This window comes from Archocentrus centrarchus, chromosome 3, assembly GCF_007364275.1.
Source record: "Archocentrus centrarchus isolate MPI-CPG fArcCen1 chromosome 3, fArcCen1, whole genome shotgun sequence".
NCBI classification, from domain to species: domain Eukaryota; kingdom Metazoa; phylum Chordata; class Actinopteri; order Cichliformes; family Cichlidae; genus Archocentrus; species Archocentrus centrarchus.
Genome location: NC_044348.1, coordinates 14,165,795 through 14,191,627, shown reverse-complemented (window position 1 = coordinate 14,191,627; position 25,833 = coordinate 14,165,795). Strand labels below are relative to the sequence as shown.

General features: G+C 40.5%; 1 protein-coding gene across 4 annotated transcripts in view; it reads left to right on the top strand.

The window, feature by feature from the left end:
• The window catches only part of tjp1a (tight junction protein 1a), a 108,772-nt gene that overhangs the window by 31,417 nt on the left and 51,522 nt on the right, over nt 1–25,833 (top strand). The gene's annotated exons all lie outside the window — the stretch shown is intronic.

Genomic DNA, 25,833 nt, shown 5'->3' with positions numbered 1-25,833 from the left:
CAACAAATCTGCAGCAGCTGTGTGATGCTATCATGTCAATATGGACCAAAGTCTCTGAGAAATGTTTCCAGGTTCTTGTTGAACTCACACCACAGAGAATTCAAGCAGCTCTTAAGGCAAAAGTAGGTCTAAAGCGGTACTAGCAAGATGTACCTAATGAAGTGGCATGTGAGTGCATATAGCTTCCCATCTGAAAAGTTAAGCCAACATGTAAGTGCCTTAAACCTGCATTCTTTTTAATGGTCACCAGGAGGTGATACCTGTGGTTGCAAAAAGCTTTCTGGTAGTGTAGCCATCATGGAAAAGCAACCTCTGTAAGAACTTGAGTTTATGGGCTCATTTCTGGTCATATTGAATAAAACAGGATGATTATCTAGGGCATGCTCATTAGCTGACAGCTTGTACCTGACAGCATTTGGTTTCACAGTCACCTCCATCCCTCGCTCGTTGTATGTGGTTTCAAATCACCAAGATCATGCTATCTACAGTCAGAACCAAAAGCAGTGCAGTGCAGCACTTTCCTTCATTTGCTAATAAAAGTCTTTGAAACATGTAAAATACTCAGTGATTCCGCAAACACTGATTGACAAGAGAGAGTGGAAAAGAGAGATTACAAAACAGGGTCATAAATGTGAGGGAGGAGGGGAGGTTATGACATGGATGGGCCGTGGTGAAGGATGAGAGAATGGTTTGATAGTAGAGTGCACTATGTTCATATTAGATGAATATATTTTCCCTGGACAGACAGAAGGCTCCACAGACACCTTATAACTCACTCTCCTCGTCCCTTTTTCTCAAGGCACAGTGGCACAAAATTGCACTTCACATAAAAGTCGTTTATTTCACCAGCGCTGCCCCTGAAAACAGTCTGTAGCCTTTATGGTTATAAATGTGTCTGTGCTGTGCTTGTACATCGGTGTGTGTGTCTGCCTGCATGGACCGTGTGTGGTATAATAGCAGCAACAGCGGTTATGCCTGAACAAAGTATTAAATCCACAATAGCACTAAGCTTCTGGGCTCATCATCATCATCAGTGTGGGAAATTAACAACAGACAGGAGACAAAAGCTGGTGAATTTTGTTAGTTGAATTGGTCCACCAGCAATGGAGGATAACACAAATACAATCAAAGTACATAGAAAAAGTAAATCTGAAAATTAGGAAGCGATACCTGAAGCTCATAATTAAAATCACATGATTCGTGCTATATGTGTCCTGTCATCAGGTCAGTCTCTTAAAGCAGTCGGGTTTCTTGGATGTACAGTGTTATTGCTGTTCTGCACAAAAGCAGTTGTGACGACATACACCCTCACAATGAGATATGATGTTAGATATGATGCAATAATGAGAAATCTGCCACAAAAATCAGCATACATCTGAGACCACAACTTTGCTCTTCCGTTGCCTGCCTCTAGGGGCAGCACTAATGCATTTCATACTGACAGTGGCATCTTCAATCCCAAAGCAGGTATGGTGTGTATGATACTGTAAGCAGGAAAACATCAAAGTTACATAAAGGCAACATTAGGTCAGATGTATGCTGGCACATAGAGGAACGGGTTTATTATAATTTGGTGACAAAAATGAAGAACCTACATTGTTGCACAACATTTTTGTCATCGCCATCCGATTTTTTTGTGGTCAGCAGCCAAGAGTTGGATCTGACTGAGAAACTGAGCAACATTGCACACCTATATGGTGGTCAGTCAGAAGCTGCACATGCAGTCATCTATTCTGCTTTGATAAACATCCTGCTGCATTAAATAAGGCAATAGTTGTATTTGTATAGGCTACATAATATGATTGCTTTTTCTTTTGCAACCTCATGATGCGCCGCCTGCTGGCCAGCATTGAAACCTACATTCACGTAGCGTTTAATGCTTTTAATGTTGATTTACTTTTCGCACCATCACCTTTAACCAGAGACAATATATATAGGGCTTAATAAATTTATTAGACCACCTGTCATAAAAACAAGAAAACATAAATATTTTAGAAATCTGTCAAAAAAACAAAAAAAAAAAAAACCATAACTGAATATAACTGAATTCATGTTTTCATGGATTAATTTGAGTCGGCACACTGGAAAATAAATGTAAAAATCCATAGATAAAACCAATAATTATATTTTGGCCTTAAAAATATCATTTTGACTAAAGAGCTTGCACATACTGGTGGATTAACCATTACAGAAAAATAAAAATGATTTGGGTAATAACCAGTGCTGTTAATTTAGGGCAGCTGTGGCATAAACCTTACAACGGGTGGTGGTCTAATAAATTTGTTATGCACTGTATATTTGTTTATTTTACCCAATACCCAACATCTACTGCTGCTATTTTTATATGTGCTATATTTTATACTGCTATACTTTACGTGAGATACTTTTTTGCTATATTTTTACATCCTTAAGATGTTCATATAAGATAAGATAAAACTTTAATGATCCCACAATGGAGAAATTTGTTCATTGCAGCAGCTCAGTGCAGAGAAGAAGGATGAATAAAACAAATGAAATAAAATAAAATAGAAAACACTATATACATGAAATATATATCAATACACATATACATATACACCAGAACACTATACACAGATATCAAAACACATACTGTTTATTAGCTATTTGCCAATTTATCAGTATAACCATTTATAATGGGCAATAAATTAAAATTAAAAATTTAGAGAAGACATGGAAGAAACACCCTTCAACCATGATATGTATGTTGACGTTACATGTATGTGTTGATGTTGCATAGTTTGTCCACCAGAGGGCAGCTTCCCTGTTATCAACACACCTTGGAGTTGTCACAATCACAACAACAACAACCAAGCAGAGTTGGGCAGGGTGAACGAGTAATCCATGACTTGTTGTCATAATAAAACAAGAAGCACTCCAAGAGTGCAAACCTCCACCAACACAGCTCAATTTCTTGGCAGTATTTACTTTGAAGGGAATAGTTTTGTATTTTGTACATATTCATTTAGTTTTCTTTGTTCTTTTCAAACATACTTTATGAAATTTGTAGTGCTGTAAAAATCAGATGAGGGTAGGTATTGAGGGTTGGGATTGATTTGTAAATAACTTGAGCTTCTTATATAATATTTTGCCCCTGAAAATATTTTCTTTTTCACATTTTATGGTGAACCTGAAAGAAAGGCAGATGTGAAAGTGAGACCAGAGGCCAAATGTGACATGATATTTGAATGCAAACTATAATGTGATGTTTAGAATCCCCACATATCATGTTTTATTTCATGTTGCTACATATCCCTATAAAAAAAAAAATTTCACTTCACTACATTCTCAGACGGCCAATTTAATAGTCTCTCCTCAACAATAAAGTGCTCCTGAGTTTAATCCAATGTGATATAAGGATTTCATTTAAAGAAAATCCATTTAGTATATTGAATAATATAAAACTGATATGACGTATAATGCTGTGCAATTACTTCTTTTACTTGTGTTACTTAGCAGGACTCTTGCTCGTGCTGCTTTTACTTGAATAAAGAGATCTTGCTTGACAAGTGGGACATTCAGTGAAGCATTATTATTGCTCATTATTTGCATTAAACAGCCACAAATCTATAGGCTGTGGCTTTCAGGCTCCCTGTGGCTTTCATAGTGATTGCAGCGATTCATTATCTTTTTGAAGACATGAAGCCCTCTGCATAATGATATGCTTTCTGCCCCCCATGTTAGGTTGTCCTGCGGCCACTGTGCATTAGTCAGGCAGGAAGGGCGGGCAGGATCAATGTTGGTTCTATAGATAGATGAATGAGCTATGACATCCACATTGGTACCAGGAAAGTGAGAAGCCTTTATATTTAATGCAGGGGCATACACAAACATTAACATTAAATTAATTTAATCAATCACTCCCAGCTTGCAGGGTCAGTTGAGTGGGACATCATTGGCGATGTGGCTAAAGGAATTCCTACACTGAAGGAAGTGTTTATGTTAGTGTGTCCGGCAGACTGCTGTCCTCCGTGCAGTATTGATTCGTCGCATTAGGGAGTCTCCAGGTCAGCGTTTCTCTAATGGGGACAGAATAAGATGGAGGAGGGCAAAAAGGAAGGAATGAGTAGATAGCTTGGGGTAAGAAAGGAGGAGAAAATGAGAAGAGATTAGACTGATGGGATGACTGACTAACACGTAGCTGTAGTGGTGTTGTTTTTCTCACGAGACCTCAAACTCAGCCCCATCACAGCCCTGCCTCACAGTATTGATCAGATGTGCTAGAGCTAGTTAAAGAGGACCTGTTGTTCTCGCCGTCATGCTCTTTGCTTACAGTTACAATATTAATATAAATGTTTGCTCACCTCCACGTGGGCAACTGTCAATATTCGATAAATAACATCGGCACTGCACTTGCCTTGCGGTGCTCACTTAATGGATCAGAAGAATTCATTTTATTGATTAGGTCTGACTGGCTGACCTGTGGCACACACTGCATTCATGTGAGAGGCTTTTTCCCAGCAAACTACTCAAGGTGCTTGTGATAGATAAGCTTTAATTTTGTCCTAATTTACACGTTGTTCCCGTATTAGTTATTTAACAGCCATTTTCAGCCTCAGCGAATGGCAGGGTTTCTTCAGTGACCTTCGGCAGACTTGGTGCTTTCATGTACTTTTACATTTTGCTTTCACATCCATCTTTATTTGAGTCCCAGGGCTATTTTAGTAGCGCTTAAATGTTTTCTTCTGAATAATTTATTATTCTTAAAAGCAACACCTTGAAGCGCCGAGTAAAAGGCAGATGGCACGTTGGATTCCCCATTGTTTGCTCTGTAATTTTTTTTATTTTTTTTTAACGTTCGGGTTGGTGACGTGTCAGCTGAGCGCAAACAGTCAGTGGCTCCTGCATGAGATGCATTGAATTATGAAAAGACAAGATTGGGTTAATTTATGACTTCAACATTCATCTCGTACCACGTGTCCTCAGCAGCAGCAGCCTCGTCTAATTAGATGGGATGGAGTCTCAGCAGCACCACTGTTTCCATGGCAACACAATTACCCGTGCCCTGGGTGGGAGGTTAGGGTGATAATGCACATAGGTTTACACAATGTGAACGGACAGGTTTTTTTTTTTTTTATGTTGGGAGGGAATGTAGAGAAAATACCCTTCATTAGTGTGCGTTTATGTCAGTTTTGCTTCTCTTTTAGGGAATTGTTGGTATTTATATTTTCCTTTGCTTGTATATGTATATGCTTGCTTCAAAAGAGAAAAAGAAAAAACACAGTAATGACTAATATAAAAAACTAATATTTACCATAGGATACTGAGGCTTCATACATTATATTGTAAATAACTGTTAAGAGGGTCATTAAATCACAAGGTTATTGATTTGATGTGACTGACGTTCTATGTTAGTAGAGAGTAAGGATGCAAAGGAAAAGAGGATTCACTGTATATGCACTGTAAGCATTATTTTAAAAACAATAAAGCTTTATACTCCTATTAAAGGAGTCAAATCATTCACTATCAGGACAGTTCCCACTTTATTTGTTGATAAAATACACACATAAAGTTAAATACAGTTTAAAGCCTGACTCAAATGCAGACACATTAAGGTAGCAAGGAAAAAACAAACAAGCAAACAAAAAAAAAAAAAACACTTTTTTTTTTTTAGCTCTACAAGGAAGAAGCAGGATCAACCCACTGAACGTCCATGTTGATCCAAGAAGGTCATAACTGGGAACTAGGGTTGGGCCATTTGTACAAGTGGACTGCTCCATTGTCCATTATTGGTCAACAGCAATGCCCCATGATGACCAATAACATAGCCACCAGGCAGCAGAGGCCAATTTTTTTACTTCTTACCTTCGCAGAAGTAAAGTTCATTGTTCATATTGTCCAGTTTGTTTTTTCTGTGTAAAATATCTCACCTGTCTCTACTGGGCTCCGCACGGTGCCCTCCCCGCACACAGCGGAGTCTATCCATCCATCTATTTTCTTCCGCTTATCCAATTCAGGAACCTAGGGAGAGACACGTAGCAGAGGTTTTCACCAAAATGAAAAATAAAATAAAAGTTAAATCAAATGCAGTCACATTACGCTGCAATTTAAAAATCAACCCAGCAGTCAGAAATATCCTCCTTCTGTTTTCTGTCATTCGATTATGATGGATCAGTGTACCCGCTCTGCGCACACACACACACACACACACACACACACACACACACACACACACACACACACACACACACACACACACACACACACACACACACACACACACACACATTAACTTCAAAGCATACAGAAGTCTGGGGATGGACTTGTACTGTATGTGTGCACCCATGCCCACACAAACACATCTGTGTTGCAAGTGCTGCTTATGTGTACAGTAGATACGATATGAAACTACAACGAGGCAAGTTCAGCTGATAATTCTATGTGTTAGTGGGGAAATGTGTTTAAAAATCGCCTTGATTGGTGAGCTACTGTATCGCCAATCACTTTGACCATTGTCAGTCTCCAAGATCATCGTCCATCGTCACAACCTTACTGGGAGCTACAAGGAAACTCAACAACACTGACCGGAGATACACAGGACAGGTGGTGGGTAATTTAGCCCACTGACAAAGACTGGGAGAAAGAACATAGAATGAATACACACAAAAGAGAGCAGGCTAGCAAGAAATAGGTGAACACAATCAGAGAAAAGCAGACAATTACATCACAGTGTAAAAGGAACGAGACAGGAAACAAAAAAGACTGGAGACACACGAGAAGGATTACCAAAATAAAACAGGAAGTGACAGGGGCAGACCAGAAAGTCAAACACGGGGAAACACAAGAGAACGTGAGGAAAGGGAGAACACACTAGCAAGAAACACACACAGCAGTGACATAACAGGAAATACAAAATAAATAGCACATCTTTGACTTGTTTCACTGTTTTTTTTTTACCTAAACAATCAGCTGAAATGAAACAAAAGTCTGAATTCGAAAACTAATTGTGCTGTCTAGGTATTTTAGGCTGATTGCAAATCTTAAAATGTGAGTAATTTTTTTATCTTAATGCATCCCCTGATTATCTGATGTCTGCTGTAATATCAGTTAAAGTGAAGGTGACAGTGTCCCCTTGTTCCTGTACTTTTTATCGCCTTTTTATGTTATGCTCTTTCAGCAATGTCAGCCTGCTGTACACCAAAAGATCTCTCTAACCTTTCCCACCATGCAGGCACCTTCAGGGGCTCTCGTTACACGTTTGACTTTTATTTTCCCTCTCAACTAAATTGACCATCAGAAATGTGAAACTTTTGTCAAGTGAGACACCCCCAGGCGAAGTCATGATGTCAACCTGCACCCTGGCTCTGCAACGTCTGTCTGCAGAGGGGACTGAATCAACTTATCCAAATAAACAGAAGAAGGAAAAACAAGAAGAAATAAACGGGTTAATCCGATCCGATGGATGCAAGGAGATATGTTTGTGTCCTTCTGCCTGTCACTGTATGTGTGTGCCTTGGGAGGACTGTTTCCTTGGGGACAAAGGGGCTCTCAGGATGGATTCGTCAGAAGCCGGGGGCTGTGCTGTACACCATTAGGATCAAGGATGCTATTTCAGGATGCTACCTGCTGAGGGATGTACTCTGCTCACAGTTTTGATGGCCCCTCCGCTCAAGTCCATTAAACCAGGCAGAGATGGCCTCTGCGGCTGCTGAGAAACCATCACAGTGCCTGTTTTCTCAAACTGACCACCTATTTATATGTTTAATGTTTGCTTTTTGTGAATTACTGTAGTCTTCATCTACACTTAACTTCATCACTAATATGAAATCTAATTGCGGCACTGACAAGCATTTGATTTCATCCTCAACTGAGAAGCTCATCTTTAAGGCACGACCTTTTGTGGAGTTGCATAACTGTCTCCACTTTAGGTTGGGTTACAAAAGTCATGCAGACAGTGAAACCATATTGTCTTCTGCTGCTTTCCTTAATATTAAAACAAGTATAGGTGAGAGTTCTTGTAATACTGAGTTTGTGGGGATGTAAACATCTTTAAACAGTCACATTGAAGGCGCTCAGCTTTGTTTCTGGATTTCAAATTTAAGGATTAATTAAAGGGACAGGTGAAGGGTAGGCAAGCAGTGAGTATGGTAGTACTGTATCAATGTTAGGCACTTCTCCAGGACATGAATGTAAGTTAATGTAATGTCCCCACACACACAGACACACACACAGTGTGTGTGTGTGTTTCTTTGAAGAAGATGAATCAGCATTGCTTGCTGACTGACTGATGCAGCACAGGGACACAAACTGACCTCAGTGGCCTTTGGGGTTAAAAGTCACATCTAGCTAAGAATTCACTGCGCGTCTAAATGGGTTTAAGCATAAAACAGTTTGAATCAATTTTTGTTTGTTTTTTATGTTTTTTTTCACATATCAGACATGTGATTAAATGAATTGAAAGGAGTAAAATGTGACAGACTGGCAGTCTGTCCAGGGTGTATGCTGCCTCTTCCCTAAAGTCAGCTGGGATAGGATCCAACCCCACTACAACCCTGAATTAAATAAGTGGTTAACAGTATTTATATATACAACTAAAATATAATAACACTCAAATTTTCTCAGTTTAACATTTCTAATACCATATTTTTGTTTTTATTTGATTAGTTTTATTCTGAAATATGTAAATAATTAAATAAACAAGTGTTTTGGACAGTGAACAACTCATTTTTCACGTTACTCATCCTGCTCCCTGTTTTTATGCCTGGCTTGTATGCTGTGGGCTGCAACAAGTTACTCTTTCTCTAACATTAGTGTTGTGTAATTCACCTGTGTGGCCACTACAAGTGCTTTTGCTACACTGATAGAATTAAAAAGGCTCTGAAGCTCCCCTCTATCCAACCTGTCTGGAAAACAGTGAGAGCTTTACTCCTGCAGAGGGCAGAGTTTCACTACTAACCATCCTAATCCTGCCACTGAGGGGACCACTGACCTCCTCAGCACTGGTCTCCATTTTAACAGTCCGAATAGGAAAGGGCGATATTTCCATATATGGATGTATATCGTATGTTACACACAAGTTTTATCTTTTGCATGGGTAATATAGCTCTACCATATTTTTTTTAATTCAGTTTTTGATAAATTGAAAGACAGAAAAGGAAAGGCAAGAAATTTAAGTCCTCAGCTTTCATATGTGTCTAAAGAAGATTAATAACCAGCTATTATTGACATATGAACAGACATAATAAGAGTCTGGATAATGAATTTCTACTTTCTCTAAATTCAGCCACAATAATATCGTATTGGATAAATATGTATATTTAATTTACAATATAACTTTTGACAGATCTTCTGCAGAGGCCTGTAGCTACTGTGCATCCCTCTGTGACTTCACGGGCAAAGCAGATGCCAGAAAACTTAATTAACTGAAATCGACAAATCAGAAAGACCTACTGGGGATGGCACTGCCAAGCAGCGTGGCAGATCTGTATACCCACAGAGAAACAGAGAGAGGCAGAGAGACACGGGCACAGATTCATCCCCATCACGTGTTTCTGATCAAAGCATTTTAACTACTAGTGTTAGGGGAAAGAACTAGGAATTTGGTTTTAGCATTAAAATAATCAGCGTGACATCTGCACGACTCCTTGAAATCAAAGTGTGTGCATTGTGTGTGCACTCAAGAAGACTGCGTGAACAATAAAGTGCAAAAGTTCTGTTGCTCTGTTCTCGCTCTAGTTGATGAAACTGTGTAAGGAGAGATGTGAGCTCCCAGGCAAGACTGCTCATATTTATGAGGTGGTGTCGAGCCTTAGCTGGAGATATTTCATTAAAAATGAGAGAGGAGGCAGAAAGAAGAGTAGCAAGGGATGACTGATCAGTCAGCTGACAGGGATTTTATCATCCATGGGTCACGCCTTCACTTGGAGCCTGCCATAGAGTCTTTTCTACCTTTTGCTTGCCTCTTTTGAACACTGAATGCAGTGTGCCTTGTGCCAGTGGCAGCTTTGAAGTTCAGTTGAACTGTGCATATTTTCAGAAACTCTGCCCAGAGAGCATTGTCAGAGGAACAGTGTTCAAAGAGGTACCCTCACATTTCTGGCTCGCGTTCATTGGACGCTCCCTCAGAGCCTCAGTGATGTTGCCAGTAGATTAGCTGTGCTCATATCCCTGCGTCCTTTATATCGCCTGCTTGTTTTCTTTTAATAAAACCGGCTAGCCTCCTTTGTCCTGAAGGAGGCTAGCAGACTGAGAGGCGTACGAGACACCGAGCAGGTGGACAAGAACAGCAGGTAGAGAGGGTGTGATGGTGAAAAACTGGGCAGAGAGGGAGACGCGTTGCACCGGTGCTAGAAAAGGTCACGGCACCGCAAACCCCTCTGTTTGGTGCAGTCACAGTTCACATCACGCGCTGTGATGTTGTCGCTTTTGATTGTGTCTTCTCCATGTAGCGACCTGTGTTGTTGTCACTTGTCAGTCAGAGCTGCAGCCAGAATTTCTTTCATGTATACGGGCACCTTTACAGTCACTGGCTTTGACACGAGCAAACCTGGTTGGAAGGGGGCACATCAAAGAGACGTACTCCTGAAGATAAAAGAGAAACTTCTCAAGAGTTTTAGGCTGTGAAAAAATTTTGATCCAGTAATCGTCCCAGGCTGATGATTAACGGCCTGCACCGGTTACAAATCTAGCTTGCAACCTGAAATGTTGTTGCTCATTTGATTCTCAGGGGTGGCAGCTGGATGTATTGGTGACACCCCTACTAACCTGCCAAGCTCCGCCCCCCCGCAACAGCAACTTAGTCATCATAACCACTGATGGTTTGTCCCTTATGGTGATCCATAAATAAAGCAGCATCCAATGGAGAGAATTGATTTCCAGAAGCACGGGGAGAGTGGTAAAGATTTATGCTCCGAGCAGGACTCCTCCACAGAGCTGTATATCACTCCTTCTGAGATGTTTTGCCCTTCATTTTTTTTTTTCTGGTCCATCACTCTCTCTCTGACTTTAACATCAAGAACAGAGTGTTCCCGCTCTCTTTTGAGATTTTAACATTTGCCAAATATCTTTCTCTTTTGCCTTTGTTCTTCTTTTGGTTTAGCTTCTCATTTTATTGGTCCATGTGCTCTTTTGTAGCAGTTGTGTTTTTCTCCCTGCTCTCCACCTGTCTGTTTTTCTCTTGCTCTCACATTCACACACACACACACACACACACACACACCTTGTTCGAGTGAAACTGGCCAGACTCTAACAGACCAGCCACTGACTTTTCTGGAATTTGCTCATTTTGCTGATTTTTTTCTGTTTCAGTGATTTAGGTTAAAGATCAGAGAAGTAAGAGCTAAAGTGCACATTTTAACTTCACATGAAGTAGTGCTGCTGCACATCATTAGAAAGATCTTCTAAAAAATATATATATCATTTTATTAAACTGATCAGTAAAATGTCATAATTTTCTTTCTTCAGCATTTTATTGTTGAGATCCTGAGGAGCACGTTGACGTGATCTATCTGCATGCTTAAACGATCATGTAATTTCCTGTAATCCAGCCCTCTGATTCACTTACAGAGTTAATCCAACAACACAGCTACATATGGATTGGTTTGCTCCAGATTTGCACTTCATGTGGCAGATGTTCTCTCTGATTCTGTGTGTGTGTGTGTCTGTGTGCGTGCGTGCATTTATGCTCGTCCATCCTGCCATGGACATCCAGGTGCTTCTAGCACCAGGAGCAATAACAGACCCAAGTTTATTAATGTTGTTCATTTCCTCTCGTCTGTTCGTCTCAGGCTGCCTTGCTGCTTGGCTCTCCAGTCCAACATTCCACGCACTCCACTGGAATTAAGGGAGAGGCCTGTGGCGAGGCAGGGAACGAGCTCAGGAATGTCTCTGTTATCACAGGGAGAGAGGATGGAGGGAGGAAGGGAACGGGAGGTCAGGCTTGAGGGCCTCACCGTTGTTAGGCTGATTTCAGTCAGGACCGTTCGAGTTGTAGGAGTTCCCATCATCAAAGCGTTGTTCACTACACACAGCTCTGCCCATAGGCTCATATTACCACAGAGGTGCCGGCCTCTGGCCCAATCAGAACACATAGGAATCTAATTTTAGAGCTGCGGCTTTTTAAATCAATATCTCCAGTCCTATCAGTGGCAGTGTCATGTAGATTATCTCACAGCTTTCATAGATGTCACACCAGGTTGGCCCTGCTCTCAGTCCACAGTGGGTGCTGTTGAGGATCACCCCACATTCACTCACACGGGCAGATGCGCGGACTTGCATACTGCACGTGCATGCGGAAGGACACATACGCAGGCAAAAGCATCCCTCTGGGTTAACCGTAGCTGGAGTCAGAACGTGTGCAGACATATGCACGCGTGTGTGGTGAGTGAACGTGAGAAACAAACTGATGTTGTATGATGATTAAAATTTGATTAAAATCAAATGCCATATTTTGGAAGGTTGAGCAGAGACATCATTTTTTTGTATGTGAGTGTTTGATGTCTGTTTGTTTAATTCATGCTCATCGTGTGTTTGGTCTTCTGCAGAAAGAGGAAAAGAGTTTGACTTTAAGCGTAAATTTTTTTTTTTTTTTTAAACACTATATTTTAAACAAGAAGTACAAAAGTATGAATTATGCAGTATGGCGTTAATGGGTGTGTTGTTTTGTTGGTATTTTGTGCACTGACTGATTGGAATCATCTTTCAGCTGTTGTGTCTGTGTTGTGGGCTTTGGTAAATTAAAAATGAAAGAAATGCAGAGCTAATTAACAGTAACAACAGTGACATCAGAAATTCCAAGTTAAACCAAAGTGTCTTCTAAGAGCTTCATAACAAAGCTATAGAAGAAACAAAGCATAGCAAGAAAATTTATGGACCTTATATTAAAATGTCTTTTGACCACTTACAGTGAGGAGGCGTCGGTTTGTTTGCAACACACAGCGAGAAGATCTTGTTTCAATCGTTTTTCTGCGTTCTGATCTTCCAAGTTTGCATTGGCTTCTTATAAATACTCTAGATTCCCTCTACCCCAAATCCTTGCATATTAAGTGTAATTTAACGCTGTACAAATTCCCCTCTGGTCTTTGCAGTGGCCCTGAAACCAGGGTCCTGCTCGACCACTGCTCCTACAAACAGTAGATGGGTAAAATGCAGATGGTACATTTCTCCTCTGGAAGTATAAAAAAAGTGAGCAATGATTAAAATGATGATTTTAAATTGGGCTTTAGCTGGTATTCAGTTTTTCTCCTTTGTCACGCAAGAAAAACACACTACTTAACATAAAGATAATGCATGACAGCCACTTTTTCCTCACAGGCAGTTCAGTCCTTTAAACAACAGTTCACTGTTTCAGTGTGAACTTTCAATGAATGGGTTTCTGTTTGAAATCCATTTAATCTTACCCACGCATAATATTGTATAGTCTATATATAAATACAAAAGGGATTATTTTCATCCTTTTTAGTATTCCTGTTGTAGATTTGAGACTAGGCTTACCATGCAACAAATCAGACACCGGAATATTAAGTACAGGGATGATTTGTTTCCAAGTTGAATCCATTTGATGAATATGTCTGAAAGAAAGAGAGGTTTGAGTGCTGTTTTTATAGTTTAACATTTTCATATTTAGATCTAACCCAAGATTAACTGCTGTGAGTCAGATGCTTTCTGGTATAGAATCCTGTTGTCCTGTAAAGTCCTAATGTGTCATGCAACCTGACCTTCCCGCAGGACTGCTGCCCATGCACATTACACACTGACTAACAGCATGACAACAGAACTAATCACAGCCTTGTAGCTGTGGTCTGCATAATGTTCCCTCGCACACACACACACACACACACACACACTGTGATTAAAGATTTGCATGTTCCAGTAGTAGTTTTTCTATGAATTTTGATTTAAACTACTGTGCAAAAGTCTTCTTCAAATCAACTTTCATTTCTTTATATTTTGCTTCCAAAGAGGGAGACTCATTTTTAAAGTGGTCTTGACTCCACAGTTCTCCAGTCCTTCTGAAGTTTTTTTTTTTTTTTTTTCCTTTGGACATACACTGGTTTTTCACATATTTTAATCCAGTCCTTTTACCTGAACATTTTAAGAGGATTTTTTTATATATACACAAGCACTCAGAATGGTTTGCAGTGTGTTCTTTAAAAAAAAAAAAAAACCGGACTGGAAACTACCTAATTTTTGCACCAGCCACATAAAGAAAGTTTCCCTTTATGATTTAGATTTCTATGAGTGCAACCAATTAATTCCAATACCATCCCTCAGCTTTGTCATTGTAAAATCTGTAATATCTATAAAAGCAGAACTCAGCTGGCTTGTCTGCTCATTAAAGTGGGGTAGTAGTGTTTTTTAGGTGTAATTTTTTTTTTAAACTCTGTGATCCCCGGTGTTGTTATCCTGGCAGTGCTGCTGCCATATGTTGTTGACTGTACAGGTCACATGGTTAGGCCAGTGACACTAGTTCAGCTGAGGGAGGCCCCAGGTGATAAAGGAGCTGTAAGCAAACAGAGGCTTGTAACAGATAACAACTCTATGCAAAGCTGCATTCCCTGTTGGTGGTGCAGCAAAGGCAGCAACAACATACACACTGTGGCAGTTTAAAAAAATATTCTGTTATATTTCTTCTGCTTGAAGTGACTCTTAAACATAAAGTTTAACTTCATTTTGTTTATTTTGAGAATTTGAGCTGTCATAAAATATTAGAAACAGTAGAAACACAAGTCTGTGCTTAAACCGGGCCAACAAATGTTTCACGCACCGATCTGAGAGGCTCTGAACAAATTTAGAACGGCTTCAGATCATGCAAGCACAGATGAAGGCCAGACTGTCTTAGTTCAACACACACTCCAATAACAATAATAATATTATTATCATTATTCATATTAATAATACTAATGATAATAATAATAGTGTAATTGTTTATAGTTTTCCAAAACATCAGCGTTGACAAAATTGAGTAAAGATCCAAAAAGAATTCAATTAGAGTTGTCAGCTTAATCATTACCTTCATATGTTGATAGTTTTTACATAAATTAACAGACGACCCTTTCGTGAGTAGGTTTCAGTGATGCAAAGACCAAACAAAACTCATGAGGAAATCTTCCAAACTTTTTGTACACAACAGGGATCACACATTACTTTGAATTTCTTGGCATTTTTTTTTTTTTTAAAAGGCTGGCATCTTTACTGAATGCCATTGAGTTTCTTGTCTTGAGCTGCCACATAAGGTAGTCTTTGTCTTGCCTCTGTATTTTTGTTTTTCCAACTTCAGTAAAAGGTTTGCCATCATCTTTGATGCCACTGTTTGTGTGTCAGGGGCAGGACATTCACAATATTGCAGCCCAAGTGCAGCCACTGTAACTCTTTGGAAATGCGTGCCTTTTCTGGCTTCTTTTTTTGGACACTTGGATTGTTTCAGGTTCTTCAGCTGTGAAAAGCTCATGCTTTTTTTGCTTTAGCAGCCAGGCTTCTCTTGTACTACAGCTTTCCTGCTTTCCAAAAACGGAAAAATGTGGGCCTGCCAGTATGCAGATTTAAAATTATTCTGATTCACTAATATATGCTCGGTGGTAAGCCAAAAAAAAAAAGAAAAATGGTTGGTGTGCACATTTTTATGAGGCCCAATATCTTCCCTGCTTATGCTACTGGCATGCTATAATAGCTGAGTCATTTTAGAACTGTGGAGCGCACACCACTATTTAGTTAAATAAGTAAAAGAGAACTTATCTTGCTGTTATTTAATTCATGAAAAATCTACTTGGATTAATAAAAAATTGTGTGGTGTGCAATGTGAACATTTTTCCACTTCTGAAGTGGGGCGGGGGTATTTGAGAAAAAGCTTGACAGGAAAAGCTTTTAGAAGGTACCTGGTGCACTCCTAAAATGTTCCCGGTTGAGTTGGACACTTTCTCTACTTAGATCATGACTGCAACCTCCATAGTCATCATATGGATTGCAGGGTATGTCAAATGGTTCAGAACCAATATGTGTACTGTTACACCCCTGTTGTTAACAAAACATACATATCCACTTGCCATCCAGCCATGTGTCCTTACAAAAATCAAACATATGCAAATGCTCTGTTTGCTGAGTGGATGCGGATGTGCACATTCAATCTCTCCTCACATATGAGCTCACAGGAACTGCCTGTATGCTGGAGAATAGGATATTGTAAATCCCTGCCCACCACCCAACTCAGCCCTGACCCAGCTCAGGCCCCACAGCATCCACCACGAGAGAGATGGCTTAGACTGGCTTTTTTGGTCAGCCCCCTTTGTGCTGAGTTCATCAGGCTGGTCCTTTGAGCAGAGAGCCGGGGCCATTGCCTTGTGGCTCTTTCTTTCTTTTCAGGCAACAAATGTGCTAAAACAGCACTCCATAATCACTTGGCATTAGGGGCTGTTGTGTTGGGCATTAGAGGTTAGAATTGACCAGTGGGACGTTATAAAAATGAGTCTGACAAGGGAACACCAAAGCTGATGAGTCTGGATCCTGGCACTGGACGGCTAGAGGATTAGTCAGCTAACACACTGGCTGGGGCTTCTGCGGGGTCGGGTCCCATCACATCTCATCACCACCAGGCTTGAAGCAACCCCTGTGGCTGCCGTGTCTCCATCCGCCTCTCTGGCTCGCATGCTAGCTTTGGTACCCATCCTCCACCACTTCCGCCCTCCATTCGACCATCATGTCTTCTCGTAGCATGATGCTTTCATTGGAGGGCAATATGATGTCATAAACTTGGGATGGAAAGCGTTAAGCGGCAGCGGAGGGGAATGATTCAGTTGAGTTCAGAGAGATTTTGGTTATCACAGGTCAAAACACTTATCAAACACACACACAGCCTATATTTAGTCATTTTCAAGTCCGGCTGAATGCATTTTGTTCTGCTGAGACTCACGCTGAAGTGATGTGTGTTGATAAGGTGAATGAATACACATCAAGCTGCTCAGTTGACTTATGATTCTCATAGTCTGCCGTATCACATTCAGCTTTGAAGACACTTAATTCCATCCATTCACTCCAGCTTATCCTGTGGGGGCTGGAGCCTATTCCAGTTGACATAGGGTGAGAGGCAGGGTACACCCTGCACAGGTCGCCAGCCTGTCGCAGGGCCAACACAGAGAGACAGACAACATCCACACCTATGGGTAATTTAGAGTTTCCAAATAACCTAACCCCAGTAAGTGCATGTCTTTGGACTGTGGAAGGAAACCGGAGTACCCGGAGAAAACCCACGCAGACACGGGAAGAACATGCAAACTCCACAGAGAGAGGGAGGGGCCAAGGTGGAATCGAACCCAGGCCTTCCACATGGTATTCTAACTGTGAGGCAGCAGTGTTAACCACTGCGCCACCGTGCTGCCCCACTTAATTGAAGATAAGTTAAAAAAAAAAAAAAAGAGCACGGGAAATGTTTTTGGAAATGGAACCTCTCTGATGTTGCCCTCAATATTATCTACCAAACAGTCACAAGAAGAAATTATTAGTGAACCAGTAAATCACCTTTACTGCACAACAACTAACCACTTAGTTTGCTTTTGGAGTTAATTCAACTGATTTTTTTTTTTTTTACAGAATTACAGCCGCGTTTGTCTGATAGGCACATCTCAGCCTGTACTGTTCAGCCTCTCCTCCGGCATAAAGGGCCTGTGCCTGTTTCTCTGGAAGCTCCGGCTGTTACCACTTCTTTGCCCAGTGTGAGCGGCTTCATACAGCTGGAATGTAACAGTAACAGGCAGTACCATGGAAAGAGTCACTGACTGGGGGTGAGCTGCACGTCCTTTATTCAGGCCAATACTGAGCTCACCGGACTTCAAACATTTCCTCATTCATCATAACTTTGTGATACACTGTTGTGTAGCTTGGCCGAATCTTTGTTTGTGTTATCCCACCCACTGTTCTCTACTCATCAGCCCTTACCACTTAAATATATTACTTTGCCTTTTCTATAAAAATATAGAAGAGGGTAATGACCTTATTCTGCACTATAAATTTCTTAATTCTGGATTTTCCTGTTAGTTTTTCCTGTTTTATCGTCCTTCCTCTGCTCTTTTTCAATTCATTGTCCTCATAACAAATTGTTTTTTCCTTTTACTTTCAGTGTTTCTCCTTTCCTTAGTTAGTTTCCTTCCTGTGAAACATCACATCTCATCATTTTGTCCAGTCAGCACCTTCAACACACCTTTCTCGCATTCTTTTGCATGTGTATTTTTTCAAACTTGTTCTCAGTCATGTCAGTCTGTGAAAATCTACAAATACAGCTGAAACAAGGCATCAGTCATCAGGACTGACATAATTAAACTACACTCCGTGGCCACTTCATTAGGTACACCTTGCTTGTACCAGGTTGAGTGCCTTTTGTCCTCAGAGCTGCCTTGATTCTGTGGCTTCAGCAAGGTTCTCGAAACATTCCTCAGAGATTTTGGTTAATATTGACTTGATAGCATCACACAGTTGCTGCAGATTTGTCAGTTGTGAGTCTCCCTTCCCACCACATCCCAAAAGTGCTCTTTTGAGTGGAGATCTGGTGACTGTGGAGGCCATTTGAATACAGTGGGCTCATTGTCATGTTAAAGAAACCAGTTTGACCTTTCTGTCATTGTGCGTAATCCTGTTGGAACACTGTTGTCTTAAAGGGTTGATCATGGTCCATGATGTTGCCAAACTTTGGTGAGCCCGAGTGAATTGTAGCCTCAGTTTCCTGTTCTTAGCAGACGGGTGTAGCGCTCGATGCGTCTTCTGCTGCTGTAGCCCATCAAGATTTGGTGTGCTGTGTATTCAGAAATGCTGTTCTGCATACTTTGGCTGTAACGAGTTATTGTTGCCTTCCTATCAGCTCAAAGCATTCTGGACAGCCTTCCCCTTTGACCCCTGGCATCAACAGACTGCCACTCACTGGATATTTTCTCTTTTTAGGACCATTCCCTGTAAACCCTAGAGATGGCTGTGTGGAAAAATCTCAGTAGATCAGCAGTTTCTGAAATACCCAGACCAGCCTGTCTGGTCCATGCCACATTCAAAGTCACTTAAATCACCTTTCTTTTCCATTTTGATGCTCAATTTGAACTTCAGAAAGTCATCTTGAGCATGTCTACATGACTAAATGCACTGAGTTGCTGCCATGTGATTGGCTGGTTAGAAATCTTTTTAGATATTATTTGTTGCTGTATGTGATAATGAACTAAAGATTTGGGAGTGCTCATATTAGCTCCTTTTGTTCTCTCTGTGAGAAAATAAACTAGGCTCTTATCAGTTGTGTCAGTTTCACGTTGCTCAGAAACAAGGTACTTATCATACTGTAAAAAACTGATACTGATGGTTCTTCAACTCTGTATCTGCTCCTGTGATTTAAAGTGACAATTTCAGAACACAGTGCACTCAAACCAGCTTGTTCCTTTTTGGAGACAGTGGATCTTTGTAAGGGGTGTTAACCTGGGTGTTAGGTAAACATTTTGCTGTGTTTCAAAGTCTTGGTGCATCAGCATGTTGCATGAGGACTTTGAGAAGAAGACAACCCTGAACACAAACAACGTGTTTGTGTTCAGGGTGGAGCTTTAAGAGAATTTCAGATGTCCTGGATAAGTTTAATGATAGTCTGTCTAAAACTTTGGCCTTGAAAGCATTTCTTTACAGGTTTGTTTTTAAAAAGTCTCTTCTATTTGTTGACTTCTTTTTATGTTTTGTAAAGCATCAGTGTTGAGTTTCGATGGGTTTAGATGGGTGACTGCTAGACAGCGGCAAAGTAAATCTTCTCTTGGACAGAAGTAAATTGTGTTCCCACAGCCTGGAATCTGCAGTTGCCCCCTGTATTAGTCTTGTAAATCTTAACTCTTCCTTGAAAATCAATTACATGCCACTTAGAGTATGTGTCAAATGGCATTTTAGTGCCTGCTGCCTGCTGCCCGCTGTCAACACAGTAACTTGAGCTGCAGCTGTTGGACCAAGACATAATCCTGACTCTCAGTTTAAGTGGGGCAGATTTGGAGGCCTTGTCTCCAAAGCTGCCTATTTATTAAGATGGAGACTGACAACATTGCGTGGCCTTCGACATATGCTGACATACTGACATTTGCACGCGCACGAAGTCAGTGCCGTGCAGTCATCCCGGGCTTGGCGTCATTATAGCATGCAGTTATAGTGTTAGGACAGTGCTACATTTTTCTTTAGCTTGGCTGAATACAGCCTAGCAGTTCTGTGATAAAAGTGCAAAGTTAAAGTGGTGGGATTCAACTACACTGGCTGAACAGTTCAGGAGTTATGATGCTGTTTAGACAGGCAATGGAGCAGGTCAAATACATTATATATTCAAGGCAAACATGGCCCTTTTATGGCAACACATAACAGTTCTCACTATAGCTGTTAGGTTTCATTACAGAAAATAAAAAGTTTCTGAAAAATACATAAAGTAAAGATGGCTTCAGCACCGGAGAAGGTCACCGGGAAAGTAACCAACTGTGTGCTGATGCCTTCTAACTGCAGACTCAAACCAGTCATTAACTACAAAGGCTATCCAACTATTAGATATGTTGCTCTGCCCTCCTTATGTGTCTTCACCTAAAACTATTAGGATGTATTACTGAAACAGATGAAATCACTCTCAAAGCCTTTAGTCTTTAGAATTTATGCATGTAGTAAATGTATTGCTTCATAAAGAAAAAATTATAATGCTATCATAATGCTCACTCACTGCACCGTATTTCTATTTATTTTGTGATTTGTGGTGATAAAGAAAATAAATTTCAGTAACTTTGTACAGCACAGATTGTGTTTCTGCTCTCTTATTACAGCCTAAGGTGAGCTTATATTGCGAGTGATGCCAGACAGTTTAACTGCTACTTTTATTACACCCCTTAACACTGCGGTCTGTGGTGGCATGTAGAAACAGCACCGGATAATTGCTGTATTTTTCTGTGAGGCTAAAACTGGACTAATAGCATGTCTCTGACACCAGTGTCACTGTCTGGCTGTTTTATTTTTGTTATTTACACCAGGTAAGGCCTTAAAGCTGAATTTACTGTCTTGGCGTACCTTCTTGCAGTGTAACCTCTAGCTGACATGCACCTTCTAGAAGAACTCAGGTTGAAGAAAGGTTAATGTCCTCATGTCATGCTAACAAATTATGTGGACTGAGGAAGCAATCGGTGCAAAAATATTGTGACACGTTCATTCTATGACCTTGAGCACAGGTGAACATCAGCCATGCTTGACAACTTCATCAAACTGTTTGCAGGAACTGCTCCCAGTTTTCCCGGACACTCATGCAGTTGCAGATATTTGGGCCATTCACTGTCTCCTCTTTTAAGGACAAACCCAGTGTGCACGTAATGTGAGATTTTCAGTAGTATGCACCACTGCTGCACTCTTTGTTGACTTGGAGTTTTCCCTTTTTAAGCACATTTTCTCTGCAGCTCCATTGTTATAAATGATCACAGATAGTTTCTGATTTTAAAAACTCACACATATTTGCTTTGAATTAAATTTTTTTTCACTTATTTTCACTCTTTTCACGTATTTACAGCAGCCAAGCGGCTGCTGTAAATACGTGAAACTCTTATACCATGTCAGCAGAATACTTTCATTCACCCAGCTGTTACCTATTGTGGCTTAATGTGAGAGAAGATGATAAAAATCACATACAGGTGCAGCCAGGGTGAAAGTTATTTGACACACTTCTGTGATTTTTTTTTTTTTTCCTTCCTTCTTTTCCCTGTTTTTTTTTTTTTTTTTTTGCAAGGTTGCTTTATTTTCTTATCAGCCTGTATGGATTGTGGTATGAAACTGTGGAAAACACTCAACACTTTGTATCTTTGGAGGGCACGCTGGCTTGGCAGAGACACACTGTAATCCATTTATCTTAACAAACAAATGGAACTGGGTAGTAACAAAGTGCTGCTTGAAGTTGCATTTGTATTGTATGCCAGAGCAACAATGAAAGGAAAAGCTTGAATTGTTGTTCATGAGGTAATTACCAGGAAAACACACACACACACACACACACACACACACACACACACACACACACACACACACACTAGATTGAACTGCGTGTGTTGCGGCTTGGGATTTGACATATTTTCAATTTATTTTCTCATCCTGCAGCAAACAGTGGGGTTGTCACGTGGATGGAAAGCGTGATGGCTTATTTTCAATAATAGATTTATAAAGCACATGAGTGTTAGGTGTGGCCCACACACTATACAAAAATAGTGATCTAACAGTCTTTATTCTGGTTTATATTAATATATAAACCAATATTAATTTGTTAGCAGACCTGCTGTGATGCTTTGCAGTTTTGTCCATCACTGGTTAAGCTGCTGTACTTCAGGTATTCACCGAGAAGCAGACTGAAGTTCAGCCAGGTTCACTGCAGCACAGTTTCTGCTCTCTAGCTATAAAAGGCACAGCAGCGCCTGTCTGTTGAGAAGAGAAAGAGGGAGGAAAAGAAGAAAACTTTCTTGGTTGGTTGATCACAGGCTGCCTCTTGGAGTAAATGTTTTTAGAAGATTAAAGGAGCCAGCTTCACTATTATCAGCAACTGACCCACCATGGTAAATTTAGTACTCCAAAAGCCTTTTTTTTCTCTTCATCACAAGAAGGAGTGGAACTAAGTGTCGCTCAAAATAACAGCACTTCAGACTACTCTCACACACGCTTACTTCCACTGTGGTTGTGAATGATTTGATGCCAGTGGCAGTGACAGGGACAGCAAACCAGGTGCTTTTAAACACAATGCTGTTCTTGGTTTAGTTTATCTGTGCAACACTGCTAGTATGACTGATGACTCACAAAAGGACTGCATGACTGGTTGTGTCAACAGGTTTAGAGGCAATATGTGTGCACTCCTTGGCCCTGTGTCCTCTGTGAGAACCCTTTTTTTGATATGTAGCAAGATATCAGCTCAGATAATGAAAGGCTTTGGGCAGTTGGTTATACTATTATACTATATTATACTATACTATACTATTTTTAACCCAATGTTTTGAATTGTCTTTATAGAGGAATGTCTGTTTTGAGGCTGTTTTAATTTCCATGGTTTGAATTGATTTTATGGATGAATACATTTGACTCTGGAGAGCAAACCATTTATCACATGTTAAATCCATGTTTCTTGAATTCCTGAGCCCAGATGTGCGTGAGCTGTATTTGTTACTAATCCAGTGTCCATGGGTGTGGTGGACGCACAGCATCATTGGGTTTTTAACAACAATACAGGGATAAGTATTTATGTACAGTGCTGCTGATAGTTATCAGTTGCTCTGTTAGATCACATTTGTGATAAAATGTGATTTTTGAAGCAAAAAAAAAAGTATAATAAATTATAATAAGGACCACAGTGGAATAATCAAAATAAATCATGAGAAAATATGAATACACAAGGTTTTTGTGATTAGTGATGCTTATTGGCTTCAACTAAACAAATTGGAATCATATATAATGAAAATCATACATGAACCCCACTATGCAGAGCACACAAAGGACAGAGATTCACGGTGTTCATGTGTGTGATGCAAATGCATTTCTTGCACTTGATGGCATGTACACTTTGTCTTCTTGTCCTCCTTGGGTACGCATAGGCTACATCACAGCACGTCCTTTTGTTGCTGCCGACTGAAACTGATGAGAACAGTTACTGCAGGAAAAACACACCTCTCTCTCTCACACACACATACACACACAAAAAGCAGGCCAAGGTAGGTGGGAGACAGAAAGAACAGCGAGTACTTTTATTTTGTTAGCGCCTACAACGTAACGCATGCAATAAAAAATTGTAAGGAGTGGACAGCTTGACCAGATTTTTTTTTTTTCTACATGTTTTTCACAGAAATGAACCAAGGCCCAAGTACTTGGTTGAGAAAATAATGAAGTGAATAATTTCTTGTTTTAGTAAACACTGAAATCAGATTCCACAATCCTGAACACCACACAGGGCTTAAGTCCTCACAAAAGTCTGAACAATATTGACCTAGAAGGTCAGGGGTGCGTTGGTGAGATGCCTGCTAATCCTGTCATATGATACTAATCTGGTTAAACACAGTTGGCCTCTTACCAGACATGTAACATTTATACGCTGATCATTAACGATTTATACCACAACCATTCCCTTTGTTTTGTTTTGTTTTGTTTTGTATTTGAGCAGATAAGTATTCTGTAAGTAAAAGTGAAATCTAGATAAAGAGTACTATAGTACATTTGAAGTACAAAATTGGAAACACTCTGCATTATGTCTTTCTCGTTGAAAACTAGTCAAAGGACAACAAGAAACCCGACAACTGGCTGATTTCAGTGAGTTGGACTGTCTTTTTTTGACAGTTTTGAAAATAAGAATAACCCCATCCTTAATGTTTAAACTTGATGCTTCACTTCAAAAACAATCCATGCAGTTGTGTATTATAAAAATATGATACTTGCATATTATTGGTTTTTATTACTGTAGCCAAAGTTTGGCTATCCTGCACTTGTGTGATAGAGAGAACTTCAGTTGGTCTTATGTGTCCAGAGGGTTTTTATTAGCATAAAGAAACAAAGAACCTCTGCTGGATCTGCAGAGCAGCCCTGAGTCAACAGAGAGCGGGAGGGATCAGCCGGTCTCTCAGAGACTCCTAACTCAGGACAGATGAAAACAGGGAGACAACATCTGCTTAGGAGCTTTCCCCTGTGTAAAACAACTGGTATACATCAAACATTGCATTCTTCTTTATTCACCATCGTGTAATTCTGGTTGATGTTTGTAGGTGCATCTACATCCGGCTTTGCATTTTTAGGGTGCGTAGTGCACATTGGGCTGTTTCACTCTACATTAGCCTTTTCGCTGCAGGAGAAGCTGGGTTGAGTGAACCTTGTGATGTGCTCCAACCGAATGTGGGCCCGCATGTTCGCCTTTGTTTTCCATGTGCCTGCTCTTCCATGAGCGCACCTGAGCTTTGAAGCTGCTTGTTGTCCAAAAAGAGCTATCTCTGTGTGTGTGTGTGTGTGTGTGTGTGTGTGTGTGTGCGTGCGTGTGTGTGTGTGAGAGAGAGAGAGAGAGAGAAAAATAGAGAGATGGGAACAGGGATGCAACCATAGAGGACAAACATAGCTTTGATCACACGTGTCACTAATGTCCAGATCCTCTCTGTTAAGAACATCTGAGGTACCATCACAGCTGCTGATGAGAGTGAGATGCGAGCAGCAGAGGAAATACTTCTGTTTATTGTCGTTTTTAAAGGTGGCTTGCAGTATTTTTTAGCTCAAGACTGGCTATTTTGATTGCAAATTATTGTTAGTTAACACCCGAGTGACCATGTTAAACATCCTGCTGTCTGCCCTAATCGATCCTGACAGGCGTTTAAGGAGCTTCAGAAGGAGCGAGCGGCTTGCATCCATACTAGTACGTATGGCCCTGGTTTATATGGGGGGGGGGGGGGGGGGGGGGTTGCCTCTTTTGTACATGCATTTTTGCATGACTGTTATAAAAAGTGTTACCATGAACATCTTCTTTAAATATACTTTAGAAATTATTATGTGTGTCCCTCTGTAAAGTATGGCTGCAGGTTTTAGAGTTTTTTGTTTGTTTCTTGACTTGACCTAACCTTTTCCAGAGGTCATCATTTGCTTGCAGCCCTCAATATATAACCCGACACTTCTGGCTGGTGGTATTTTTTTTCCTTGTAGGATTAGATCTGGTGGGAATTAACTCCTTAGACCACCTACACCGTCTCCAAACCCTCCTCCACCTTTGAGGCACAGAGGAAGTGATCATTAGAGGAGCTAGATTGGGGGATGAGATGGCGCAGTTTGTTTGGAAAAAGATAGGGTGTGTCTCTGTGTTCATATGCTCCAGTTCACGTTTACTGTATGGCCTAAAACTTTAGTTTTGTGCCACTGCTTTAT